Source organism: Octopus sinensis, linkage group LG4 (assembly GCF_006345805.1).
Source record: "Octopus sinensis linkage group LG4, ASM634580v1, whole genome shotgun sequence".
Lineage (NCBI taxonomy): Eukaryota > Metazoa > Mollusca > Cephalopoda > Octopoda > Octopodidae > Octopus > Octopus sinensis.
In genome coordinates, this window is record NC_043000.1 from 163,235,545 (window position 1) to 163,263,044 (window position 27,500).

The window sequence follows — 27,500 nt, forward strand, 5'->3', positions numbered from 1 at the left end:
CAGAGTACTTAAAGTCTGACACAAAGTGTAGCCGAAGGCTTGTTACAGTATATAGTTTGTACTAATAAATAATGTAAAGTGTAGCACAGGTTGCAGTTCAAGGGTTGATATATAACAGAATACGATGCGAAGTGTAATGTATAGTTGAAAGCGTAGTGACAAGTGTACTACAAAATGTACTCATGTACTCTTGTGTACTTATATTCTGGCTTACAGTCGTTTCTACAAATACATTTATACATGAGTATAGGTCGTTTATAATATCAACATTTCTAAGTAAATATATCAATACACAAATACGCAGACAGTCGAAGACACACACGCACACGCACACGCACACGCACACGCACACACACACACACTCACACACACACACACACACACACACACACCACACACACACACACACACACAACACACACACACACACATACACACACATACAACGCAAGCACGCACACACATTTATATCACATCTGTTGAGTTATAAATTCACTATATCAATATCCACGTCTCTGGAGATGGTGAAGTTTTAGTGTTTCTGTATGTATATATATATATATATATATATATGCCTGTATGTATGTGTATATATATATATATGTGTGTGTGTGCTGTATGTGCTTGTGTGTGCATATACAATTATGTATACATCTATGCACATACTTGTGTGCTGTATATTTGTATGTATTGCTTACTTCCATTCACAATGACAAACACACACATACAAGCTCACCCACACGCACAAATCTCTCTCTCAATGGCAGCCATACTTCTTCCCATCCCCACCCCCACCTGCATCATAGTTATATTTACCCCACTACACCCCCACCCTCGCCATAAGCCCCTTCCATCCCACCACATCACAACTGCCGCTCAATGGTATTAAAAAAGCTGAAGGTTTGCGTTTTCACATAAATCTAACACAATGTAAATAATGCTTACAAGTTAAATGCTATTACAGTCATGTTTAAGGGGCCACTTTTCGAGAACCCTGAAATCTGGAACCTATTCTTATCTTCGTTTCAAGTCCCCTATCTGCTTCTCTCTCTCTCTCTCTCTCCCTCTCTTTAACGTACATGCGCACACACATACTCGTACACACACTGGTTCTGTTATTCGATTCTTAAAGTCTCTTTTTCCTTTACTATCCACACTAACGTAGTATAAACGGACAAAATGATGGATGGATGGATGGATGGATGGATTGATGGGTGGGTGGGTGGATGGATAGGTGGATGGATGGGTGGGTGGGTGGATGGATGGATGGGTGGGTGGGTGGACGGATGGATGGATAGATGGATGTGCAGATGAAAAGGACTGACGGAATGGATATGGTGTGAGAGATGGCGAGATAGTTTGTTGGTGAGTTAGTATATGAGTAGGTTGATTTGCTGTCTGCTGATTGTTATTTTGGTTGGTTGGTTGACTAAAAAAAATTAGTTCGTAGACCTTTGTTGAGTATTTAACGAAAAATTCTTTACTTCTATATTTCGTGATTGATATGGCTGCAGTGTGCTTAAAGTTAGCGAGAGATGAATCAGGATCAATTAATTATAATCTCTGCATTGTTATGATAATATAGACATGTACAAGCGGTGCTCCGACGCGACTTTAGCTCTCGATTGCTAAAACTAAACAACATACACATCTCTCTGCTACACTTCGCTCTCGGTGAGAGATATTAAAAGAGTTGGTTCATTCTCATTATGTCGTACTATTTACCGTTTTCAACCGTTAAATTCTCGACACAATCAATTTTTCACCATTCTCAAAAATAACTAATGCAAACCATTGGGTAGAGTGATAATGGTTCTTAAAAAAGGTGTATATTGAGAGTGACCGCTTAAGAACTATAGACATGCTTAACTCTTTGCCCGTTCAGAATTTATTTGTGATACAAGGGATGTATTTTCACGGCGTCCATGCATCATATATGATACACATTCACTATGTTTTCTAACTAGTAAAATAACTTGGGATTTGTAAAAGGAAAGTTTGATATTAGAACGTATAAGGAAGCGGAACTAAAACTCTGAAAACAAGCAATTTATGTTTAGGACAAACTTATGAAAATACTTTGGACAGGCAAACGGTTAAGCAGCAATGAGCAGAACTGTTCAATAGGAACAGCAAAGACAATGGAGACACAGGAAAATTGACGAGCCAATCAGGTGCTTCTTCGTAGTTATTCAACGTAATAGAAATAACAACCATTGAATCGCATTTTACCATCTTAAAAACTACGATGCTTTTGAAAATGTGATCATGGATAAATTATATCTGAATATAATAAGAGGTGATCAATAATTTCGATAAGTTTGGTTATTTAGCTGTGACCTGAGGCTAATCATCATCATCATCATCATCAACAACAACAATTAGCTGTTCCATTAGCTTACCATCAAAAGTCCAGTTTCAACCGTGAGAAAAACCAGTGTACTTTTCACCAATGTTTTATACCTTATCGATACGTTTGCCTTATTGTTATTCCCAGCTGGTAGTGAACATTAACCCAATTGATCTTTTCTGATTTAGATAAAAGTTAATCTTTTAAGTATGACTATTTGGTCATACTTAAAATAATCGAAAGCTGTCGATGTTGTTTCATTCCAGATCAGCCCTAATCAAGTTAACCTACCATCAAAACTGTTCCAGGCGTAGCCATCCCGTTTTTTCTTCCTTTGTTTATAGTGAAGTCGCTCGTCCAAAAACATAACAAAATCTAGGTGGCGGATTTGAAACCAAAGTTGTGACTTGATAAAGCTTAAACCTTATCAATCCACTAGATTGTTTTTATTTAGCTCCATTACGTATGAAGTGTAACATACATTCTATGTATTATAAGTTAAGAGAAGAGGGCCGTCTCAAACTGTTTATGGCCAGGTGAACGTATTCAGATCAAACAAATGTTTGTGAGAAAACAGTGGAAGCATGTTAATGTGTAGGTGTTTTTAGGAGGGCACACACATGCATTTTCACACACACAAAAGCAACTACAAACACACACACTCACACATAGGTATATACATACACGTACGCGTTCACACAACTAGATATTTATTCTCCATTAACTCAAGACATTACACACACATACACATAGAGATAATCACCCAATTTTCTCCACTCTCTTCTTCCAACTCCCTAGCCAACCATAGGGATGTGTGGTCAGAATGTAACGAAAGCCAAAGATATACACCTCCCAAGATATCGCGCCACTACCACCACCACCACACTACGATCGCCACTATCATCACAACCATTCTCTCCTCTACTGCCATATCTCTGTCATCACCACAATACACTACGAGCAACACTACCACGATAACCATAGCCACCAATACAAGCCATACCTCTCAGCATTACTGGAGACCTTTCAAGCAGCCGTCCAAATTGCAAAAAAAAACAGCGTTCAAAGCTCTTTCAAATCGCGCCTCAATGTCTTAGTAAAAGATGAATTAGATAACGTACTCTTAGTTTTCTTTATACAGAAGGTAAAAACGGACTGGTTATAGCTGGAATGCTTTTGATCACAGGTTCATTCGTCAAGGCTACTCAAAAACCAAACAACACCCAATATCACGAACACCAGTTCTACAGACATAAGAACCACAACATAGTGGTTTTCAGCCTTTTGTAGGTCAGCGTTTCCATTTCATATGGCATTCTTCCCAATACAGAAAACCTCTACGTTGTTGCGTAAGCTGCTAAAAATGGCAGCAAAGTTCTGTCAAATCACTCGCTACCGTAAACAATAAGACTACAAAGCATTTATTAGTCCAAGAATTAAAGCAGGGGTTGGATACAACTGGAATGTCTTTAGTCATAGAAATATTCAATTAATGTTGGCCTAAGGCTAAACAACAGCATCAGAGGTACGTCTAAATATGCTAGAAATAGCAGCAAAATCTCCCTCAAATTACAATTAATCATTTCAAACAGAGAAAGAAAGAAGTTATTTGATAATGTTGCCTTTGATATTCCCAGCGAAATGGCCACGGCTGGAATGCCTTTGACCAGAAGCCTGCTCGATTAGTACTGATCTAGAGCTAAATACATCCAACGAAATCCTAAACAATATCTACCATCAGTAATATAACAACGACAACCATCCTCACCCATCCCCCCTCCACAAAAGCCATTACCGGAAAAGCTATCACGACAATGACGACGACAACCACCGCCATTACAACCATGAACAGCAAAAAATACCTCCAACACTACCACAGACGTCAGCACAGACGTCACCAACTTCACCACCGCTTTCGTTGGTTCGTTTTAATCTTAAAAGCTTCTATTTAAACAATGGCTGTGTATATCAGATACAAACGAATTTTCACCCACCCTGAAGAACTAGGGTGGGAAGAGGAGTTAAAACGGATTGGTCGGGTAGTTTAGGGACCTATGTTTTAGCTTAGCAATATGTGGAGTTTACTTTTAAGGGAATTTACAACAGTGTACATTGGGGAAGGGGACAGTTGTGCTTTGATAACCTTTGCATTGTTAGATGTTACAGCCGTCTTGTCCGCCTTGCATTGTGTGAGAGAGAGAATCCGTATATATATATATATATATGTATGTATATATACACACACATACGTACTTATATGTATCTAGCATTCTTTCTTTCTTTCCCGCTTACTCTCTCTGTATATATATATATATATATATATTATATATATATATATATATATATATATATACGTGTGCGTGTGTGTGAGTGTTTGTGTGTGTATGCGCACGTATGCATGTATATGTACTTAATACATAGACAAGTTAGTGTGCTATCTAGGTTTTCGTCTAAACTAAAGGCAATAACAGCTGAAACTTCCTTAAAAATCATATCCAACTGTCTTGAGACAAATTACCGGACAATGAACTCCTAGATACTCTATGTGTAAAATAAAAGATGTGAACATATTTTAATATCAGGCCTGCTCGATCAGAACTGCTTGGAGAAAACATATATTGTATAGTAAAAGACATGGTTAAAACACGGTAAAGAAGTTCACTTTGCAACCACATGGTAATGGGTTCGATCGCATATCGTATTAAGTCAGTTAAATATCTTCTACTGTCGATTACAATTGACCAATATTTGTGACTGGAATATGGTAGACAGAAACAGTTCACCTGCTCATCATGTATGTATACACACACAGAGATATGTATGTATGTATATATATATATATATATATATATATATAGAGAGAGAGAGAGAGAGAGAGAGAGAGATATGGGGAGAGAGATAGGCAGTCAGACAGATAGATAAACCCATACATATGTGCGCATGCAAGCACGTGCACAGACACACGTGTCAAATTTGTAATTATCTCGCAACTGATTGCAGCTTGGCTTTGAAACTGGAAGAGTTAAATCGTGAAAGCGCCATTTTAGCCATCGAAGAAGAAACACAAAAAGTAAATAAATAAATAAACTCTCTACATTCAAGGTTTTGTTCAAGAAAGTAATCAATATATTTCGGGGACTGCTAGTTTCACTTTTCGATTCTTCCGACTGAGATATAGTGATATTTCCAATTCCCAAAATGCATATTTACACTAAAAGAGACTAAAATAAACTCTCTATGTGATATGTTTAAAGCATGCGTAATGTGCGTATATAAAATATACCAAAGTGCGAGGAAACAGGTTAGACTCGGGTTGACAGCTTTGTGGAGTGTCATACAATGTATTACGTATCTTGAACGGAAGCTGCGACCCACATGAAAGGTAAACTTCATGCATCTTTTAATTTTCACATCGAATTTCATACCTCCACCTTAGCGAAGGCGGAGGTATTGTTTTCAGTCGTGTTTCTTTGTTTGTTCGTGGACAAGATATCTCAAGAACCGCTGGATAAATTCGGATGAAACTTTCAGGGATGTTTGGCCTCGTGACTGCTACGAACGGATTAGATTTAGGGATCGATCCGGTACCGGACAAAGATTCTGGAATATTTTTTCTATTTTTTTACTTAATTTTTGAGAGCGGTCGGGATCATTTTTAGTATTATCATTTCTGAGAGTAGTTGAGTTTATTTCAGATATTCTCATTTTAAAAGTCGTCTCTGGCTCATCCTTGAGAGGACGTTGGTGTTGCATTGGCAGAGGTTCGCGCTCTCTGAGTGCTCTTGTTTGGTCTGAATTGATTTCGATTCTGGTAAATGCTCTAGGATGCATCATATCATCAATGATGTATTTTGGGGTTTCAGTGAGTTTAGGACTTTCTACATCAGACCCCCTACCGAGTTGATCCAGCCAGGGTCGATCAAGTCTCAGCTCGTACCCCAGTTGCAGTAAACCATTAGTCTATCTTCTCTATCCAGATCCACATAGCTGCCTTCTCTGAAGCTTCAGCGATGGAATTTACGACTCTCCTCTTTGTTGCACCAGCAACTCCAAACTCGGTTATGGCTTTACAGAATGAACTCTCCACAAATCCCCTGCATCGCACTTCAATTGCGTCGCAACGTGTCTACCAGCCCTTCTCTCTGCACTTCTCTACCAGCCAGCTCCAAGTAAAATCTTTTCACTATTATGTTAGTTGATATCGTGTTAACCTTAGGCATAGTGGGAAAAATATTCAAGTCGTAACCATCCCTTTTCCCTTTATTCCTGCATAAGACTAAGTTATTTGTTTCTTAAAATAGCAGGGTGGATTATGAGAGGGGTCAGCTGGTAATTTCTTGTAGGTTGAGTGACTGCGTAGAAATTCTTTTGCGGACCCGTTGCTGTATCTATTCTAAGATTGGTAACATTCCCCTAGTTCTCCCATTCCAATTTAAAGATAATGGATAAGTTCAACTATCTTATATGTTCGATAATTAAAACCAGTTTGTTTGAAAAAAATGTTTTCGTTTTGCACAAAGCAGAAACTTCTGGTGTGTCTGTGTGTGTGTCTGTGTGTGTGTGTTAGGGTCATCCCATATATAATGCGATCTTTTTATACTTCATTTATTTTTCAAAATTAAGATGAACAGATTTCGTTTTTACTCTAAAATATACTCTCCTTCATTTTCTACAATGCTCTTCCATCTATCTGGTAGACTTGCAAAATTCACATTTCCATGTCGAAAAATACTCCTCCGGTGTTGTTATGACCTCGTCTACAGAATTCATATTTTTTCCGTCCAAATAATTTTGAAGACTGCCGAATAAATGGTAATCAGATTAGGCAATGTCCGACGAATATGCTGGGTGGTGCATCGTTTCCCATTCAAACTGCTCCAGCCTTTGGAATATCCTCGCTGTATGTGGTCGGGCATTATCCTGATGCAAGAACACCTTTAGTTTTGAAACCAAAGATGGTCTTTTTCCGATGGCACATAGGTGTCGACGAATGGCTGAATGACCAAATCCAAGCTTCTCTGCTAGTTCCTCAGCACTTACAATGGGGTTTTGTTCCACCAGGACTTGCAGGATATCCTCATCTAGCATTACAGATCTTCTAGAATCCGACTCGTCTTCTAGGTTGTAGTTTCCTCTTATTGTCTAATCCCTATATACTGCATTAATATTCCTAGCACTTTCCATTGCGTTGTTGCCTTTATTGAACCCATAAAGCAAAATATGCCGAATATGCTCCTTTGTCACTTCGATTATAGCTTTGAAAAAAAATAACTAAGAATAAGAACAAGGTAAAATTACTACCCGCTTCTATAGCAAGTTGATACAGGTAGTTTATCCTGTCCACCTCCGACTTTTAGTTCATGCAATTGAAAACACTGCATTATTTACGGCATAACAATATATATATGTATATATATATATATATATATATATATATATATATATATATATATATATATATATATATTATATATATATATATATATATATATTTATTGTTTTATGAGAGACAGTAAATATGTAAATGCCAGTATTTTAGTGGTTATTACACAAGTCCGAATGGATAGATCTGAGATCAGGATTCAACGGGTTTCCCTGTTTTTCATATGTTGTCATATGTACTCTATATCTTCATATTTCTTTCTTTCTGTCTGTCTGTCTGTCTCACACACACACACACACATGTATATCTATGTATGTATGCATGTAAGCATGTATATATGTACGTTTGCATTTATGTATGTATGTATGTATGTATGTATGTATGTATGTATGTATGTATGTATGTACCGAAAGAGGAAGAGCAAGAGGTGAAAGGTAAGCTTACGAGAATTTCATTAGTAAAAGTACATTTTTAGTCTCGCTGTTAACAGTAGATAATTTTGTTAAACTAGAAACTTTTCTATAACTGTCTCGATTTTTTCTATCTCTGTCTTGAAAAATCTAACTAGTTTCAACGTTTAAGAACGCCATCTCAGAGATTGTTTATTCCTTTCTGTCTTTCCATTCTCCAAAAGAGATATCTTTTAACTATTTAAATTATATACAAAATGACTTGAAAAGAACTAAACAGGTTTGCCTAATATTCGTGCAAATATTATGAACGTGAATAAATCGAGTTATTGCACATAAGAACGGGAATGGCAGAAAAGATGGAATGATGGTCAACTTACTGAGAGAACAGCTGTTCTTCATGTGCCACCAACACTACAACTTGTTCCCGACAGACATTTAGTTCGTTTAAAGAATTATATGTAATTTAGTAAGAGCTAAGTTCAGTGTATTGGGACATCTCTAGGAAACACTAGCGCGATAAAGTATACAAGTGGCCCCTTAGCTTGTACGGTTGGTTTCATATGCTTGTCTGGTTACTGTAGAAAACACTTTACACCTAACTCTTTAGTTTTCACCTTCAGAGAACACATCGTCGACTCTGACTAGATGCTGCTTTTCGTGGTAACTATTTAGCCTTTTCTAGGGCGAAAGGATCAAACTCGAACACATGGGACATCAAGTACTATTTCACTTGTATATGAATGCACGAATACGCACAGAGATATTCATATGCGTGCGCACATACAAATCCATGTATTGATTTAAAGTGGAGGCTTCAATCAGTCACCATTATGAGCCTTCAGTCTTCTCTGACATTCCTCAGGGTAAATGACTGAAGATACTATCTTCCCAAAGTACAAAAAGACATTCAGATAAGCGATTGATTAAATCCCTATGTTCTATTAGATGTAGAAGCTGTAGTATCTGTAATGAATGGTTTTCTTTAGTTTTTACACACACACACACACGTAAACACGCTCGCGCACGCCATATCACCTACATACACAAAGCGTTAAAACACACGCATACCCACTCACCCAAGTACTTGTCTTCTACAGCAGACTGGCGTCCTAACCAGGATATTTATTTAGCATCTACTTAAACCACGACTAAGCATAGTTTCTTTCTCTCTCTCTCTCTCTCTCTCTCTCTCTCTGTATATATATATATATATATATCCATGTATACATAGGTACATGCATACATACATACATACATATATACATACATACATACATACATACATACATACATACATACATACATACATACATACATAATGTACATACATGAGTATATACGTACATATATAGGAGAAATTAAACGCGCTCGCTATCAGATAACTGGGACCAAAGAAATAATGACAAAAGAATGACAATAAGAACAATAACAACATTGAATAGAGGTTTCAGCGGAATTCCAACTGTTGTTATACACACATTCATATATATATATATATATATATATATCCCAATTTGTATGCTGAATATAATACAGGTGACACTTCTCTAATTTTCGTTTCGCTTTATCGCCCAATGAGAGATGTGAGCCTGATAATGAAATAAAGGAGATAAAGAAAAGAATGGAGGAAAAATTATTTTAAAACACTCACACACATATAAAGATATATGTATAACCACCTACCTATACATACTCACACGCTCTCACATACGTACAATAGAAGGTTCGAGTAAAGCACATCAAACATTAAATATCAATAATAATTAGAAAAATACCCAGCGATATTGAAATGTTACCTTAGGAATATTTCACTTTTCCTGATATTTCGGGTATAATACGCCTTTTGAAATCGTTAAGATGGCCTGAAAGCTATAATACGCGCGCTCTCTCTCCCTGCACATACGTGTGTGTGTGTGTAAAAACGTACATGTATACACACACACACACACTTTATTATTTGATTTTACATTGGACTGTGTTCTTAGTTTTGCAACGCATTTTTTGATGTAGTCTACGAGGGGTGCTGAAAAGTTCCTGGGTAAAAGAAAATACTGGTGAATTAGTTAATTATGATTTTATTCAACATATTCAACATATTCCCCTCAGATTCACACACTTATTTCAGCCTGTAAAAGAATTCAGAAGGTTGGGCCTCAAACTAGGCCTTTCGCAATACCCTTAAAACTAGGAACTCGTGTAATAAAAACTTCCACTATGTCTCTAGAATTAAATTAATCCTCATAAAAATGAAATGCAAAGACTTCCTGAGCAATATTTGAACTGAGGACGTAAAGAGAAACTCCAGGTTACTAATCTAAGGTTCGTATTTATAGAAAGATTTCGTGTCATGCGTCTCTGAGTTGTATCTCTATGTGTCAGCACTATGATCATAAGATTGTGGTTTCGATTCCTAGACCGGGCCAAGCGTTGTATTCTTGAGCAAAACACTTCATTTCACGTTGCTCCAGGCCACTCAGCTGGCAAAAATGAGTAACGCTGCGATGGACTGGCGTCCCGTCCAGCTGGGAACACATACACCATAGAAACCGAGAAACCGGACCCATGAGCCTGGCTAGGCTTTAAAAGGGCGCAATTATTATTATTTTTTTATGAGATGTAAAGGAAAAATAGAAAAAGAAAATCTTTCTTTTTTTTCTTTTGAATAAGTTCATGCAGATAATATGTTAGTCATAAAGGTAATACATGAAAGCTAAAGCTGACCTCGGCAAGATCTGAAGCGATTGTGGTGAGTGTCAAAACAAATCCGACGAATTAACGACTTTCCTTTTGTACTTTTCTACTTTAGGCATAAGGCCCAAATCCTTTCTACTAGAGACACAAGATCTGAAATTTGGGGGGAGAGGAATAGTCGACTATGTCGACTCCAGTGTTTCACTGGTACTTATTTTATCGACCTGAAAAGGATGAATTTGAACTCAGAACGTCAGGACAGACGAAATGTCGGTAAGCATTTTGCCCGGCGTGCTAATGATTCTGCCATTTGGCTGTCTTGACGAACTAACGACTGTCAAACGACAAGCGAATACCAATGAATTGCAAGATAGATTACAGATATCATAATCTCTCTGACTGTGTTTCCATTAACTGTGCCATGGAGAGCTTTGGTTGTGTGTTCTTCATTCATAGGATGGGGCTTTAGTGCAAAGTTTGCTTCCTTTGTTTTTCAAGCGTAACAAACTGCACCCGGCACAACAGCAAGATTTATATTACCATAACTACTGGATACAAAGCCAGCAATTTCGAAGAGCCGGAGCTAGTCGGTACCATTGATCTAGTTGATATTTATTTTATTTTATCAACCCTAAAACGATAAAAGGCAGATTTGACCCCAGTGGGATTTGAACTCAGGTCCAAAAGAACCGGACTGCCAGCTCATCACCTACGCTCTATCTGAGCTCGGAGCTTAAATTTTGCTAGTGTAAACGTCCATTTTGTCTTTCACCATTTCAAGGTAGATAAACTACTACTAGTTCTGTGCAAGACTTGATTCTTCACTTTCGCTTAATTTTTTCTGCTTGCCTAACATTCTCTCTTCTAGAAGAGATTGGTTGTGGTCGGACCTGGAGAGAGAAAGACTTTGTCACGTCAAAATATGCCCAAGACACACCGTATATAACGACAGCAGCCCTTGAACTCTATCAAAGAATTGAGGGCGCGAAGTAAAGCGAGCGCGCATACATAGACAAATACACACACACACACACACACATCTATGTATTTGTAGGTGTGTGTGCATTAGTGATCCTATCTCATTGTTGTTAAACTGAAGTGACTATAGATAATGAAGGAAATTGGATCAAGATAAACCCAACCCTTTCATACCAAACTAACACAGTTTAACAGTATTGTTCCGGAACCATTAAGTTAACGCTAGGTAATGGGGATTGCGTGGCGGCTAAGAATACAACACTATTTAGTTAAACCCCTGCCACATGATACTATACACTCGTACGTAAAGACAACTCCACCCTTATGTGTTTGTATGTATATTCACTTTATTTTCTGTTTTATATTAGTATATATATATATATATATATATATATATATATATATATATATACGCGAGCGTGTATATAAATACATTCACATATATATATATATTTAGATGTATATCTTTATGTATATGTTTACATATATATATATATATACGTACATATTTATATATATGTACACTCACATACACACACATACATACATATAGGTATACATATGTACATAGATATTTATAGACATACACATTGTTATATATTTTGTATATATGTATGTGTGTGTATGTATGTATACTCGTTCTTCTCTCTCCTGTCTTTCTCCTTCTCTCTCTCTCTCTCGCAACGTGTGTGTGCGCGTGTGGACAGTGCTGTGCAACAGACGGAATTTTGCAGGAAGTTACTTGCAAATCGTATTTGTGCTGCAGTTTCACTATTGCAGCCAACCCAATTTCCTCCAAGCCCCCACCCCTGCCTTTAACTTACTTCGAAAGAAGCCTTCGATAACAATACCACGAACAATAAGGAGTCTGTGGCACCTTTTAGTTTCAGATATACCCTTTACATACTTTATGTACGGACACACACACACACACACACACACACACACACAACACACACACCACACACACATATATATATATATATATATCACGCACATATGCACACATGCATTTCTTATACAGATATCCGCTTTCTTCGTATTGCCTCGTACATCAACGAACTCAGGATTTTATTAACTTACAGAAATACCCAAATACACATATATAGATATGTATATTATATATATATCTGTGTATTTGTATATATTCATCGTTGAGACACTCGTTCTCGTACGTTCACTTTCTAATATTTATTATCGTCAGAAATACGTGCGTTTGCTCATGTTACAAAATAGTTGTGTCGAAATTGTCAAGGTTCAACAGGCACAAAATCCCCGACGTACATCAGAATAAAAAGCACAGACACGCACAGTGGATAGGATACTGATTAACCAGGCGAGAAGTCAGGGGTTCGCATCTTTCCATAGGTACCGTGTTGTGCCTTTGGCCAGGATATTTCAAATGGCACAGCGTACACAGAGACTGCGGGTTCAGAAACAACGCGTTGTTACTAGTAGGTAGCATTGTAAGACAGGATACAAATCAGACAACCACTAGTTTCTTTGGAATTTATTGGGTTATGTTTTCATTATAACTTTAAGAGTTTACTTGGAGGATTGCAGAGCAGAATTTAGTTTATAAACTGATGTGAAACCACTCTTCTTATATAATCTTCTTTAGAAGCCATGCAGGAAATATATGTGTGTGTGTGTGTGTGTGTGTCTGTCTATCTGTCTGTCTGTCTGTATGTATGTGTGTATGTATGTATGTATGTATGTATGTATGTATGTATGTATGTATGTATGTATGTATATGTATGTATATATATATATTCAATATGAGCCCATGGAAAAAACATGAGTACATTTAAGTACCCCAGTTATATCTAAAAATAGAAATTCTTTGGTCAGTTCAGTACAACGTGTTGACTGTTCCCGACTACAGATTATAGTGGTTACCCTTCCCTGTAGCTAGTAGTAATAAGTCTACTACTAATATAGGATGAAGTTTTTTTTTCTACAGAAAAAAATTCCATCAAGAAATGTGGCAGCATATTAAAATACCTTTACGGTTAAAATTATAAACAACTTATAAGTAAGGGCTAAAGAAAATTATTTCAAAGCCAATATGCTGATAACAGACTATTAAATCGTCAATTTCCACATATAATTCACTCGCTACAGCAAAAACCGAAGAACTGAAATCGGGCAAGCCGGCCGTTAGAATTTTTAAAAAGTTCGTTATTTCTATATTGAATCAATTTCGGAATTAATCTCATAAAAGACTTATTCCTCTTCAGTAGAGCTCACGAAAGGATATAAATAAGATACTTACATGCTCCCATGGAAAAAGCCGAAGCAAAAAAACATGAGTACCTTTAAGTACCCCAGTTATATCTAAAAATAAAAATATGCTGCCACATTACTTGATGGAATTTTTTTCTGTAGAGAAAAAACTTCATCCTATATTAGTAGTAGACTTATTACTACTAGCTACAGGGACTGGTAACCACTATAACCTGCAGTGGGGAACAGTCAACACGTTGTACTGACCAAAGAATTTTTATTCAGGAGGGGACCAGGAGGGGATCCACATCGGGTGACTTCTAGGAGGCGTCATTTTTGGATCTGCTATATAAGCCTGTATAAGTTCCGAGGCGGGCAAACTGTAGGGCTGAATCAGGGGACACACACTGTAGCTGCATCTCTAGTGTTTGTTTGCTTCTCTTCGTAAACACCCTTGTCTAGAAAGAGTGTTTCTCAAGCGCTCTAAACGCCATAATCTAAAATGGGTTTTAGTCTAGATCCCTAAACGCTAGTATCTAGAATAGATGTTTATCGAGTTCTCGAGTTTTCGGAAAATCGTCTCAAACTGTTGTTAATTTAACTCTTTAAATGCCATTGCCTAAAAAGGCAGCTGTAAGACCTGTAAAAAGCCTCTGACCATGATTTTGGTCATCTTCGATACTTTCATTTTACCCAGAATCATAGTTTTCCAAATACTTTCACTTTTAATCCATCCTGAATTCTATCGTTACATCAAACTATAACAAACATACGGTTAAACAATATATATATGCAGGCTGCCAAAATTCACAGAAAGAGGGTGAAATGAAATTTCAGACTTTTAGGAAAAAAGGAATAGAGATTATCGGATAGGTCCCAAGTTGGTCAATGCTAATTTATGGTTAAACAACAACCAACAATAAATAAGACTATGAGGAGTTAATTGGCCGCAAAATCTTATTCATATCACACTCAATTTTATTAAAAGGTGGACTCATTGAACAATGAGAACCTTCATACATTGTCTCGAGACAAAAAGGGGTTGGCGCGACTGGAATGCATTTGATAAAATGTTTGCTCTGTCAGGGCTGGCCGAGGATTAGACGACAACAACAACAACAATAACTTCTGGGAAAAAAAAATTATATTCATAGTCACTTGTATCTTATAAAATAAAGAATCAGTCTATTTGGTGATAAAAAAAAAGCAAAATAAACAATCAAACAAATAAAAACGCACTAAGAAAGAAAAGACCGAGAGGGAAAAAAAGAGAAAGAATGAATATCCCAAAGTGATTCTATGAGATTAACTCATGCATGTCTTGTATGAATAATTACTTCATTAAAAGACTTCTAGAAAGTAAGTGAATGGAAACAGTGCGCACGCGCGTGTAAACTCACACACGTACACACACACACACACACACACACACATCGGCTAGAATAAATAATATATATGTATGTGCGTGTATGTGCATGCATATATGTATGTGCATGTATATGTATATATATATACATGTGTATGTGTATACATACATACATACATACTGGCGCGCGCACACACATACGCACAAGATCGGATTCAGTACCAATGATCCGATCAGTAAAGAAAGAAGAAAAAAAATGAAATCGCGAAACAATTAACGAAAGTAAAAAACCTTGTCGTTTTAATAGCCTTCGTTTCTGGTCTGTCTGATTCTCTATTATTAGAACAGATTAATGACACGCTTTTATTGGTTGATTGTAAATATAAAGCAATGGTAAAAGTTCCTGGGAAACAACACCTGAACTCTAGGTTCGATTGACGGTTTAGTAATTCCTTTTCATTTAATTAAAGTGCTTACAGGTTTTTTTTTTTGGTTTTCTTAAAAAATTTTTTTTAATCGTTATCGATAACCTGGAGGCAGTTTCTCAAAACAGCTTTGCTTTGGACACACTTTCCGAAAATGAAACTTTCGGATGTGATTGAACGACATGGCGATCCGTTAAAGGCCACAGGATGTTCAGTAGTGTTATTGTTGTGGCTCTTAGCACTGGATTAACTCTAGACCAAACAATATTCTCTATAATCAAAAATACTCTACTTGTCACGATCCAGAACTTTTTCCTTTCAAGCATACTGTAGAGGTTCTCAATCACCGAGCTGCGGACCAGTGCCGAGCCGTGGTTCATTTAGTACCGGACCGCAAAGACAATAATTTTTTTCTTTGATTTCTATTTTATTGGCTATTACAATCAGTCGGTTCATTTTGCATTGTATTTGCATATGCGCACACACACACACACACACACACGTATATATATATATACACACATATATACACACACATATATATATATATATACAAACATACATACTCATATATATATACACACACACGATATATATATATATACACACACAAATATATATATACACACACATACACACACACACACACACACACACATATATATATATATATATATATATATATATATATATATATATATATATATATATTATATATATATACACACACAATGTGATTTATATATACTATCTATCTGTCTGTCTATCTGTATGTATATACATATTTATATATATATATATGTAAATTAATGAATAATATCAGGGTAATAAAGATTTTAGAAATGTTTACTACCAGTGAGTGGCCCAGCGTATAGAAAAAAAGTGGTTTGGTCTTTAGGTGTTCCTTCTAGCGTAAGGGAGTTCTGTGATGGATACCGCTTAATGTGTTTGAATGTACACTGTATTTTATATATATATATATTTCTAAATTTAAACAGACTCTAAGTAAAAAAAAAAACCCCACCGTACATGGTGTGATTAAGTGGAGAGTGAAAGAAATAAAGAAAAAGAATATATATATGTATTATTCTGTTATTTGTTTATTTGTTTCAGTCATTTGACTGTGGCCATGCTGGAGCACCGCCTTTAGTCGAACAAATCGACCCCAGGACTTATTCTTTGTAAGCCTAGTACTTGTTCTATCGGTCTTTTTTGCCGAACCGCTAAATTACGGAGACATATACACACCACCGTCGGTTGTCAAGTGATGGTGGGGAGACAGACAGACACACACACACACACACACACACACACACACACACACACATATATATATATATATATATATATATATATACGACGGGCTTCTTTTAGTTTCCGCCTGCCAAATCCACTCACAAGTCTTGGGTCTGCCTGAGGCTATATTAGAAGACGCCCAAGGTGCCACGCAGTGGTACTGAACCCAGAACCATGTGGTTGGTAATGAAGCTATTTACCTCACAGCCACTCAAAAATGTAGTAATTAAATTATATGTTATATACTTTATGATATTTTGTTATGTGCGCGATGTGGTCCATAGAAAAAACTGTGCTGCTAGAAAGGTTGGAAACCGCCGATCTAACATATTGCTCCGATATATCATAGAAATTTGACGTCTATTTCTAGCATGACATATAATCGCCTAAATGTTATCTCGTTCGTTGACTTGTTTATTTTAATGTTAATTCATATTGCAGTTTGAACTGTGGAGAAAAACGATATCGTTACGTAAAGTCGGATGGACAATATTGTATAATAAAACAATATACAACATATGATATAGCAATTTAATATAATGTTGTATAATATAATGGTTTCAAATTTTAGCACTAGGCCTGCAATTGAGGAAGGACGCTCGTTGATTACATCAACTCCAATGATTAACTGGTAATTATTTTATCGCCCCGAAAGGTCAGAATTTGAACTCGGGACGTAAAAACGGATGAAATGCCGTTAAGCACATTGTCAGGCGTAATATTGATTCTGCCATTTCACCGCCTTAAGTTTGTAAAATCTAAAAATAAAAAAAAAAACAGATTTTTAACATCTCTGTTTGACGCCATATTTTGTTTTCAAGAAATCACAATTGTGTATCGACCACCAGTTTTAGTCTCTTTATATTATTTTGCACTCCTTATCACCTTATGTTTATATGGGTGTGTGGTGTGCATGTGTGAATGCCTTATTTTCCCTGTGGGCATTAGCAGTGGAACTGGCTTGAAATTGCTTCTAACCTAGAATGAAATCCACATCGGGAGTATCGGATTTACAGAAATCTAACCTCGTAAATAATAAATTCTTTAGACCTACCACAAGACTAATTTTCTCAGAGATGGCTTATTTCATTTATGCCTCTACTTTATTGTCACACAAGGCTTTTGATGTCTTGGAAAGAGAAAACACAAGCGCAGTCTGGGTGAGATTTGAACTGAGATTGTAAGAGAACGGAACTAAATACTTTACCGTATTTAGTCTCAGTGCTAAGCAACTTTCCACTTTTATAGATATAGGTTTCTTACTTAGGCAAGCTATTAACTTTTTCCGGGGAGGTGTAAGGTCTCTAGAAATCTCTCTTTATATTACGGGTATCTATTTGATTGTCAATAGATAGGAGATAAACTGTAGAATGACCCTAGCGGAATTTGAACTTAGAAGTTAACTATTGCAAGGAATTTAACCCCGTACTCCACCAACCCGTTCACCATTGTCACCTTTAAGAAATGTAAGTCAACCATAACATTTATACGAATTCCGTAAGAGAGAATGAATAATTCACATCGTTAGAGAGAATAGTTTTATTACTTTTGAAAGTAAGAAAGGATATACTGCCTTCAGTATCCAACAGGAAATAGTTCTGCCAAAAGTGAACCAAAAAAAAAACAAAAATGCACAAGTAAAAAAAAGATATTTTTTTTTAAAAAGCATCTTTCGTAATTCAACAGAGAAAGGAGACTAAATTAGCATTTGCTAGAAAGGTAGATTTATTTTGCTTCATGTCGTTAGTGTCTTTTTTGTTTTGTTTTTTGTGTGTTGTTGATAGGCTTTCTTACTGCTTGTACAGATATCACTATTAATTTCCCCCTTTTATAGCTAAGTGTTTGCTTTGCCCTATTTTTCTAACAGTTGCCATTTCTTAAAGTTAAATCTTATCCAGAGAGTGAGTGAGGAACGGTACAAGTTCAGATTTGATTTACAGCAGTTGCCAAAACATTTCCGAAACTCCTACTCACTTAAATGGCTTCATGAGACCTTCCTTATTATTCATTATTCATTTTGCGAATATCTTAGTATCTTGAATAAAAGCCGTGGAAAATGCTTTCAAGCTCTAGAAAATTTGCAAGTATGTCATTTTTTTTTTGTGACTAGTGGTTTGTAGAGTTTATAAAGTTAAGAGTTCTTAAACTTTACTTATTTTCTTTTAATAAGATTCCGAATCACAAGAATACGGATAGCAAGTGTTAATATCCTATTTCCTCAGTCATACGTGGATAACTGATACGTCTGTCTACAAATTTGAAGAAGTACCGCTCAGTCATCACAACGTTGTCCCAGGAGTTGAACATTGAAATGGACTACTCATGAATCTCTCAGTGACGCCATTAACTACAATGATGTAAAATAACATAAGCGGCCCTATCGACTTCCGAAGGAATGCCCGATAGCGGGAAACCTAACCGTTACGATAAAAAGAAAATATTAAGGGGCTTTCAGTTGGTTAACCGATACCCTTTCGACTCCACTACCTGCCTTCTCTCCTCAAAATTCACTCTAACATGTTGAGGTTGTTTAACTGTAGAATCCCACCACCGCCAAAAACAACGTCAAGGCTGTATCTGTGACCCTTCAGATGGTCTGATAGACTGTCCGAAGAGAAGGTGAAAGAAAGAAAGTTATTCTCAAACCAGAGACCTGGTGTGAATGCTTGCGACGAAGTGGACACCGCTAAATGCACAGAAGGTGAAAGCTGGTGACCTGAAACCGGGTGACATAATATCTACATTAATCACATATTCTACAGAATACAATATATTATATGTATATATGTATGACAAGGAATAAGCATGTCCGTACCTTGCGTGTGAATTTTCCGTTTGTTCCTTTGTCGTGCTTCTGTTCAGTTTTTGATATATATATATATATATATATATTTATCATTAGAAACTGGAAGGGTTTTGAATGGTAACTTAGACTTACACGTACCCAGTTAATTACACACACACACGCTCGCACACGAACACACATATCTAGGCACGCGTATTAGTATACATCTACGTGTTCTTTCCAGAGAGTATGTATCTGTGTCTTCTTTCTGTCTGTTTGTATGTGCACACATTATTATTATGCCTGTTCTGATCGTTTCCGCATGGTTAAGGCATCAACAACATACAGTCTCGCTATTTGTTAAAACAAAAAGAGGAAATGTCAAATACGACCTTTCTATGCAAATTCATTAAATGTAGTCACGCGTTTCTAGAAATATCTTCCGAATATTTCTTGAAATATATGTGAACCGCCACCGCTACAACCGGTCTATGAGAATCACCCCCACCACCATATCTACCTCCTTCATCTAAATATAATTAATAATAGCGATACATATGCTGCTGTTATTATTATTAACATTATTATTATTATTATTATTATTATTATTATTATTATTATTATTATTATTATTATTATAGACTTGATTTATACTGAACACTTCCTATAAATATGTATATATATATGTGTGTGTGTCTATGTACTGTATATACATACATACATACATACATACATACGCACACACACACATACATACATACATACATACATACATACATACATACATATATACATACATACATACATACATTACATACATACGCACACACACACACACACATACATACATACATACATACATACATACATACATACATACATACGTACATACATTAATGTTCGATAGGAATACGATTGTTACCAAAAACAAGTGAACTTGCTTTTGATATCATAATATCTATTTTGAGATCCTGCAATAAACGTCAGCCAAGCAGAGCCAATATTTCTTCCTTCTTATTCTTTTGCCTCGGCTCTTCTCCCTTTTGCTCCTGCTCCCACTTCTTATTTATATATTTATTTACTGTTATTATTGTTTTTTTACTATCTGATCGTATTGATTTCTGTTCACTTAACGCAAGGCCAATTTTCGTCTGTGAAATGCATTGTTAATTAAATCGACCCCAGAGTGTTATTGGTACTTATTTCATCGATCCATTAATGATGAAAGGTGAAACTAAATCCGGCGTGATTTGATTTCTAAACATGGAAAATCCGTATTAAATGCTTTCATACATTTATTAGGGAAATTAATAGAGTACGTGAAAAGACCTCAGTACTTGTTTTTTTTTTCTTTTCTTAATCTTTTAGGAAGAAACGACCAGGCGCGGTCCCAGGGATTTTTCGAAATAAAGGCACAAGGTCAGAAAGGAATACAATTCCAGGCGAAAAGGGCGTTATAACTTTATTTAGAAGGGCACACTTCTTTTCTTGAATGGAGGAGCTCACACGTTCCTCAGCCCCCTTGCCTTGGATCCGCCCCTGAGGACAGTATCATGACCTTTTCCAGGGCTCCAAAGATTAGTGGAAATTATCTTCTAGTTTGAGATGTGGTCTGAATTCTTGCAACAGAGTGGACTCTGCTAAAGGCAACCAGCCTAGCAATGCACTCGATTCTATGGCTGTTATTCTACGACCATAGGAGTATAAAAAGCGACGTCAACTTCGATGGGATTCAAATTGATGACAACTTATACTGTGACTAATTGTTGCAACGCATGTTGTTCGCCATTTTACCAGTTCTCATCTCCACTAACTTTGATGCAAATAAATGATGCCTTACGTAGAAGCATGGCTTCAATTTCAGGAGTGTGTATCGTTACGGCCGTTTTAACAGCATTATAGGTTCCAAGACAGATTAATGCACGGTGTTCTCTACTTAAGCAACCATAGCAAACTTACATTAGTATTGTGTCCCTAAACGGGTGAAGCTTCCAGGTAATTGCTCAGTGTACCTGTACATGGATATAGTTGGTTAAGTTTGACCCACTAAAGGTCTGATAATTATTTTATCGTCTCAAGGTAGACGAAAAGCAAAGTCGATTGCTCAGTAACTAAATACTACGATTCGTTTTGTCCGCCGTCCTCCTGATTTTGTCATCTACAATCTTTGATATAAATAAAAATCAAAATTCAGAAATTTTATCTAGATGTCAACATTCACCATATTTATTTTATCAAATACACCCTTACCCACCAAATGCTTTGAATGAATGTGCAGAAAAGAAAGAAAAAAATATATATACATGTATACTGTACGACGAGGCACAGTTGAATCATACTTACTAATTTATTCCGCGAAGAAAATATCGTTGAATATTTCTTGTTATTATAACAAGCCTGTTGAATGTTGCAAACATCTGATAATCTACTCAGAACATCACCTGTAAAAGTAGTCTGCTTGTTGGATCAGCAGTGTTGGGTTGGTTATGTGATTTAGACATGGCCGAGAAATGTCGTGGAAGCCAACGCTTGTGGGATTTGTGCTGTTCTGTTTATAGACATAACATTTACAACTAGTCTTGCTACAATAACAGGATTGGCAGGTGGGCAAGCAACATGGATTTCACATTATCATTTCTTTCGTCTGATTGTTTTCTTTATATTTTTGCGCTTTTTTCTTTACTCCATGTTCATCGTCTTTTCTGTTGTTTCTCGTGCTGGTGGCTTATGGCAGCGGCGGCGGGCATTATTGGTGGTGTGATAGATTTTGTGTGATTGTTGCTGCTGTTGATCCCCCAAACACAATCTTGATTGAGTAGATTTATGATAACAAATGTAGCAGCCAAAATATCCCGTTTGTTTTTGTATATCGAGAACTGCATTTCTCATGAATCGCCCTTGCTTATTTTTACAATCGTCGAGTTTGATAGCCGTCGAAAATAGGCTGCTGTTTCTAACAGATCAGTTGACCTTGTAGAGCAATCCCACCTGTGGTTAAAAAAATAACAATAATCATTTATTGTTTTTATTATTACTGTTTTTGGTTGCATGTAATTATTGATGCTATAGTTCTGTTTAGCCCAAAGACAAAGCTGATTAAATATAAACAAAAATGTGCCAACCATGACCATCTTAACTTTTCTCAATATCTACGACTACATTAGCCAATGTCTCCTTCCACTTGTGGGAGCTAGGTCACTATTTCTAGCAGATCAAGCAGCAGGAAGAGGCTTACTAGCTGGTTCGTCATTGGTGGTGGCAATGGTAATGGTTGTGGTGGTGAGGGCTTCACCTTATTTAGGAAAATGAAAGTTGGCAGTTTTAATAGTAATGATGATGATGATGATGATGACAGTGGTAGTGGTGGTGGTACCAAGGTAAAAATGTAGATGGCATAATGGTGATTGTTATTGTTGCTACTATCGACAAACAGATGGATGTTAGTGATGATGATGATGATGGTGTTTATAATGTTGGTGATTGTGACGCCACTAGTGTTACTGGGATTTATTTGAATTATTACGGTTACCATTAAGAAGATGAAAGCTGGCAGTTTTACTAGTGATGATGATGATGATCATCATCATCATCATCATTATCATTGTGGTGGTATTTGCAGTTTTGAAGGAGATATGTTGTAACTAATGAAGAAGTTATAGGTTTGTCGGTGGTGGGCATGCTTGCCGAATTTAGTTTTGTCACTCATTTTGATGTCTTTACAGCTGTTGTTCCAAATGTACAACTTAAGACCTCAGTAAATTAACCGTATCATTTCCCTCCTAAACATCCGTGACCCTTTACTTATATTACAAATCCTTATGACTGCTGTAACATGGGCCTACTCTCGTCAACTCATACTCTGTCTCATTTCCCTCCTAACCTTGCAATAATCACACATCCCTCTTCCTCCTCAATCCTCCCTCTGGAATTCCTATAATGCCATCACGTCCTTGTTTAGTTCTAGATCAACTCTGATGGTGAAGATTTATAATCAAAAATATTTTAACCGCCATCACCATGGTGTCTATCAACCCCCTCAGATATAGCGTATCTAGGAGTAAGTTCATTGCCCAGTGCAGCCTTCCATTCGTAAGAAAGCAGAAGAATTTGAGTTACTTTGGCTGTGGTTTTTAACTGATCGTGGATACCTTAGAGGCTCTTTGATTGGTTTGTCAGTCTTCGATAGTCATGGAAGTATTGTTGATAGGTATTTATCCTGTTGTTGTTATAGTTATTTTGTTGCTATAGAAGCCGCTATTTTTAAGCTAACATTGTTGTTATTGTCTAGTCTCCAAGCCAGATCTTGTTCGTTTATTCTTATGACACGCGAGTAGTTAACCGAATGACTAGGCACAGTCAACATGTTTGTTCCAGTCGAACTATATCTCTGCCTAGTTGAGAGTCATACTAAACATATAGACTTGCATGGGGCGAATTAAACATTGTACGTATTATATTCTCTCCACTGTCCCGTCTATTTATATACGGCTGTAGATTTTTGCAGTGATTACAGCGAAAGAGGAAATAGTAGACTAGGTCAGGAATCTATTTCTATTAGTGGTGTGCATCCCTTCATAGATTTTAGAGTTCATGTGGTAGTTAAAACTGCAGCTACGTGTGGATATGTTCCTTACGCTTGTCTTCTGGTTGAATTGATGAGACTGCTCTTAAAATATTGTAGTAGTGTTCAAGAGTGTTTTCTATGTATCTTAGTGTTGGAGGTAGTTTTTCATACTGTGACAAGGACGGTGAAGGTTGGAGGTTGCTGCGTCAAGAAACTGTACTCTTTGCATGTCTAGGTGGTATAATATTTTTGATTCGTTGTGGAGGAATATGGATCTGGTCCGTAACAACTTGTGGTGATACCTAATGCAATGTTGTGTGATCATTGTAATCTTTAGTGGTACATGTGTTATGAAGAGGTGGAAGACAGCAGACAACGCTAGTATAATCAATGGGGGTTTCGGTGTAATGTTTGCACAAATGTGTCGTTGTTTCTACCCAATATTATGTTAACTGTGATTGTTATAGGAGGTTTAAGCGTCGTTTTGCTTGCTTAACTGTTTTATGAGTAATGTGCATGTTACGAGGATGGTGTTTATAGCTCATTAGAATTTTGACTTTTAAGAGTAACAAAGTACTTCGTAGGTGCTACATGAATTCTGGTGTTTTGGAGCCAAGTGTCCTGGTGTTTGAGATAGAGATGAAGCTGTACTGCCTCGTCTGGAGTATGGTAGGTATATATGAATACGAGGTCGTTTGCTGTATGTATGTATGCATATATATATATATATATATATATATATATATATATAATATATATATATATATTGGAAAATTAAGATAGGTACACATTATTAGTTTCTACGTACGTTTCGCCATTGCAGTTTTGAAGATGTGAATCAGAATGTCATAGCTCTGTGCAGTACTACTTCAAACGAGCATTAAGGGCTTCACTCAGAACTGCTATAATTTAGTCAGCCTTCCAAAGTCTTGGACTCAGTCGGTGTTGTTACGAATAAGTTGTATACATTGCATGTAGTAATACATCTTTATCATATGTATTTTAAGTATGCGTTCGTTATTTTCTCAGATTTTGAAAGTTTTGCGTTTTTAGATTCCCTTATTGCTTTTTGGGCGTTTAATGAAAAAAAGGAGTTCCTATTAAGAATTGAATTGAAATATATAAGTTTTCTCTTTTGTGTTCTTCGCCTTTTTGTGTGTGATTGTTAGTGGTTGATTTTCGAGAAACTACCGATGTTGAAGTTTGAAAACATTCGAAGGTTATTTTGTAATATGGTATGTATAGTGGCCGTCATTATTTTTACTTTTGTTTGTAATACCGATAATTCTGTCTAGAGTATTTTACGATTTGTTTTGTGGTTTATGTCAGATGCACTTAATTACACAGTTTGTTGTTTGTATATAGCTTGTTTTCCCTTTACTATCTGTAGCACTTTGATACTCAGGTTTATTTCTCACGGAGTTGCTTATACTAAGGTCAGTCTGATCAACGAAACCTGTAATCTTTCTAGCTTTGTTTAGTCTGTCTTCTGTGTCTCGTTATCCAATGCGTCGATCATTTTATAAGACGGAAGTTTGATTTTGAGAGAATTCAAACCGATATTTTGTTACTCGGTCGATCATCGACGCAGAAGCCTTTTGTTGCTTCATTAATTGTGTTGTTGCAGTGATTGTGAATTATGTTTGAGGTTGTACTTTGCTTTAATCAGGTTCTCTCTCTCTCTCTCTCTCTCTCTTCTCTCTCTCTCTCTCTCTCCTCTCTCTCTCTCTCTCTCTCTCTCTCTCTCTCTCTCTTATATAATTTGGGTTGTCATGTTTTATGTTCTTTTGGGGGAGGAGATGTTTATTTTCTTTAAGCGTCTAGCGCATTAGTCTCATAATGAAGTCGGTATTGTTATTGCTTTTGATGTTGTTGTTGTGTCGGTGGTGGTGACGATGATGATGATATTAATGACGACGACGATGACGATGATGATGATTTCGTTGTTGACGTTGCTGTTCATGATGTTATTTTTTGTTTATATTTTATTTCATTCTGATTTTTTTCTTTTTGTTATCGGCGCTGTTGCCGTTGCTATCGCAGTCTTCACTGTGTTGTTGTTGTTGCTGCTGTTTGTTACTGAAACGAATTCTCCTCGACCTCTCCTGAAGGCAATTAACGCACAAAGCGTGTCCTTAATTCACCTCTCGATCACAGTCGACACTCGCCACCTGCTTTGCTATACAAGCACATATAAACAACACAATAGCTTGCACACACACGCACAGACACACACACACACACACACCACACACACACACACATGATATATATGTATACACATACATACACTCGCTTGCTCACATATACAATAGCGCAGCTTTCTAAATGATGTAAACAGAAGTTAGACAGAACAGATATTTTTAACTTATTGAACAAAATCCGTACAATTCGCATGCGAAGTTTGACGGGTAACGTCCATTTAGAGGCTTATGTCACCCAGTAAAATAATGGCCTCCTTTTTAGAGAGCATTGTAAACAATTATAGATATACATTCTAAGGGTGCATAAGTAATGTGTGTGTATCTTAAAACGCATGTATGTGCACGCATGAATCTCTCTTTCTCTCTCTCTCTCTCTCAATTAAAAAAAAAATTTATACTTAGTAAAACTGTTTGAAGTAATTTTTACAAATTCTTTTAAATATTTTATATATACATCACAGTATCGACCAAACTATCAGATGTTGTTGTATATCGCTGTCACAATGCGCTTTCGTTTTAGCTTTCGAATGATGTCTTAGATAAGAGACCAGGCTAAACGAACAGGCCATGTATATATATGTATATATATATATATATATACATATATATATATATATATATATATAATTAGTGAATTGAAGAAATGGAGTTGAACGAAGATTGAACAGAAATCGTTTTATTGCATTCTACACGTGTTTCGAAAGCCACAATTTACCAAATTCCGATTGAATAAGGAGACCATATTGTGTCTTTCTCTTCAGGAAGAAATAGGAAATCCGTTGGCAAAAACAAAAACAGAACAGAGGCGCAGCAAAACAA

General features: G+C 36.5%; 1 protein-coding gene across 1 annotated transcript in view; it reads left to right on the forward strand.

The window, feature by feature from the left end:
• LOC115210987 (growth/differentiation factor 10) overlaps positions 1-27,500 on the forward strand; it is a 158,410-nt gene that overhangs the window by 54,853 nt on the left and 76,057 nt on the right. The gene's annotated exons all lie outside the window — the stretch shown is intronic.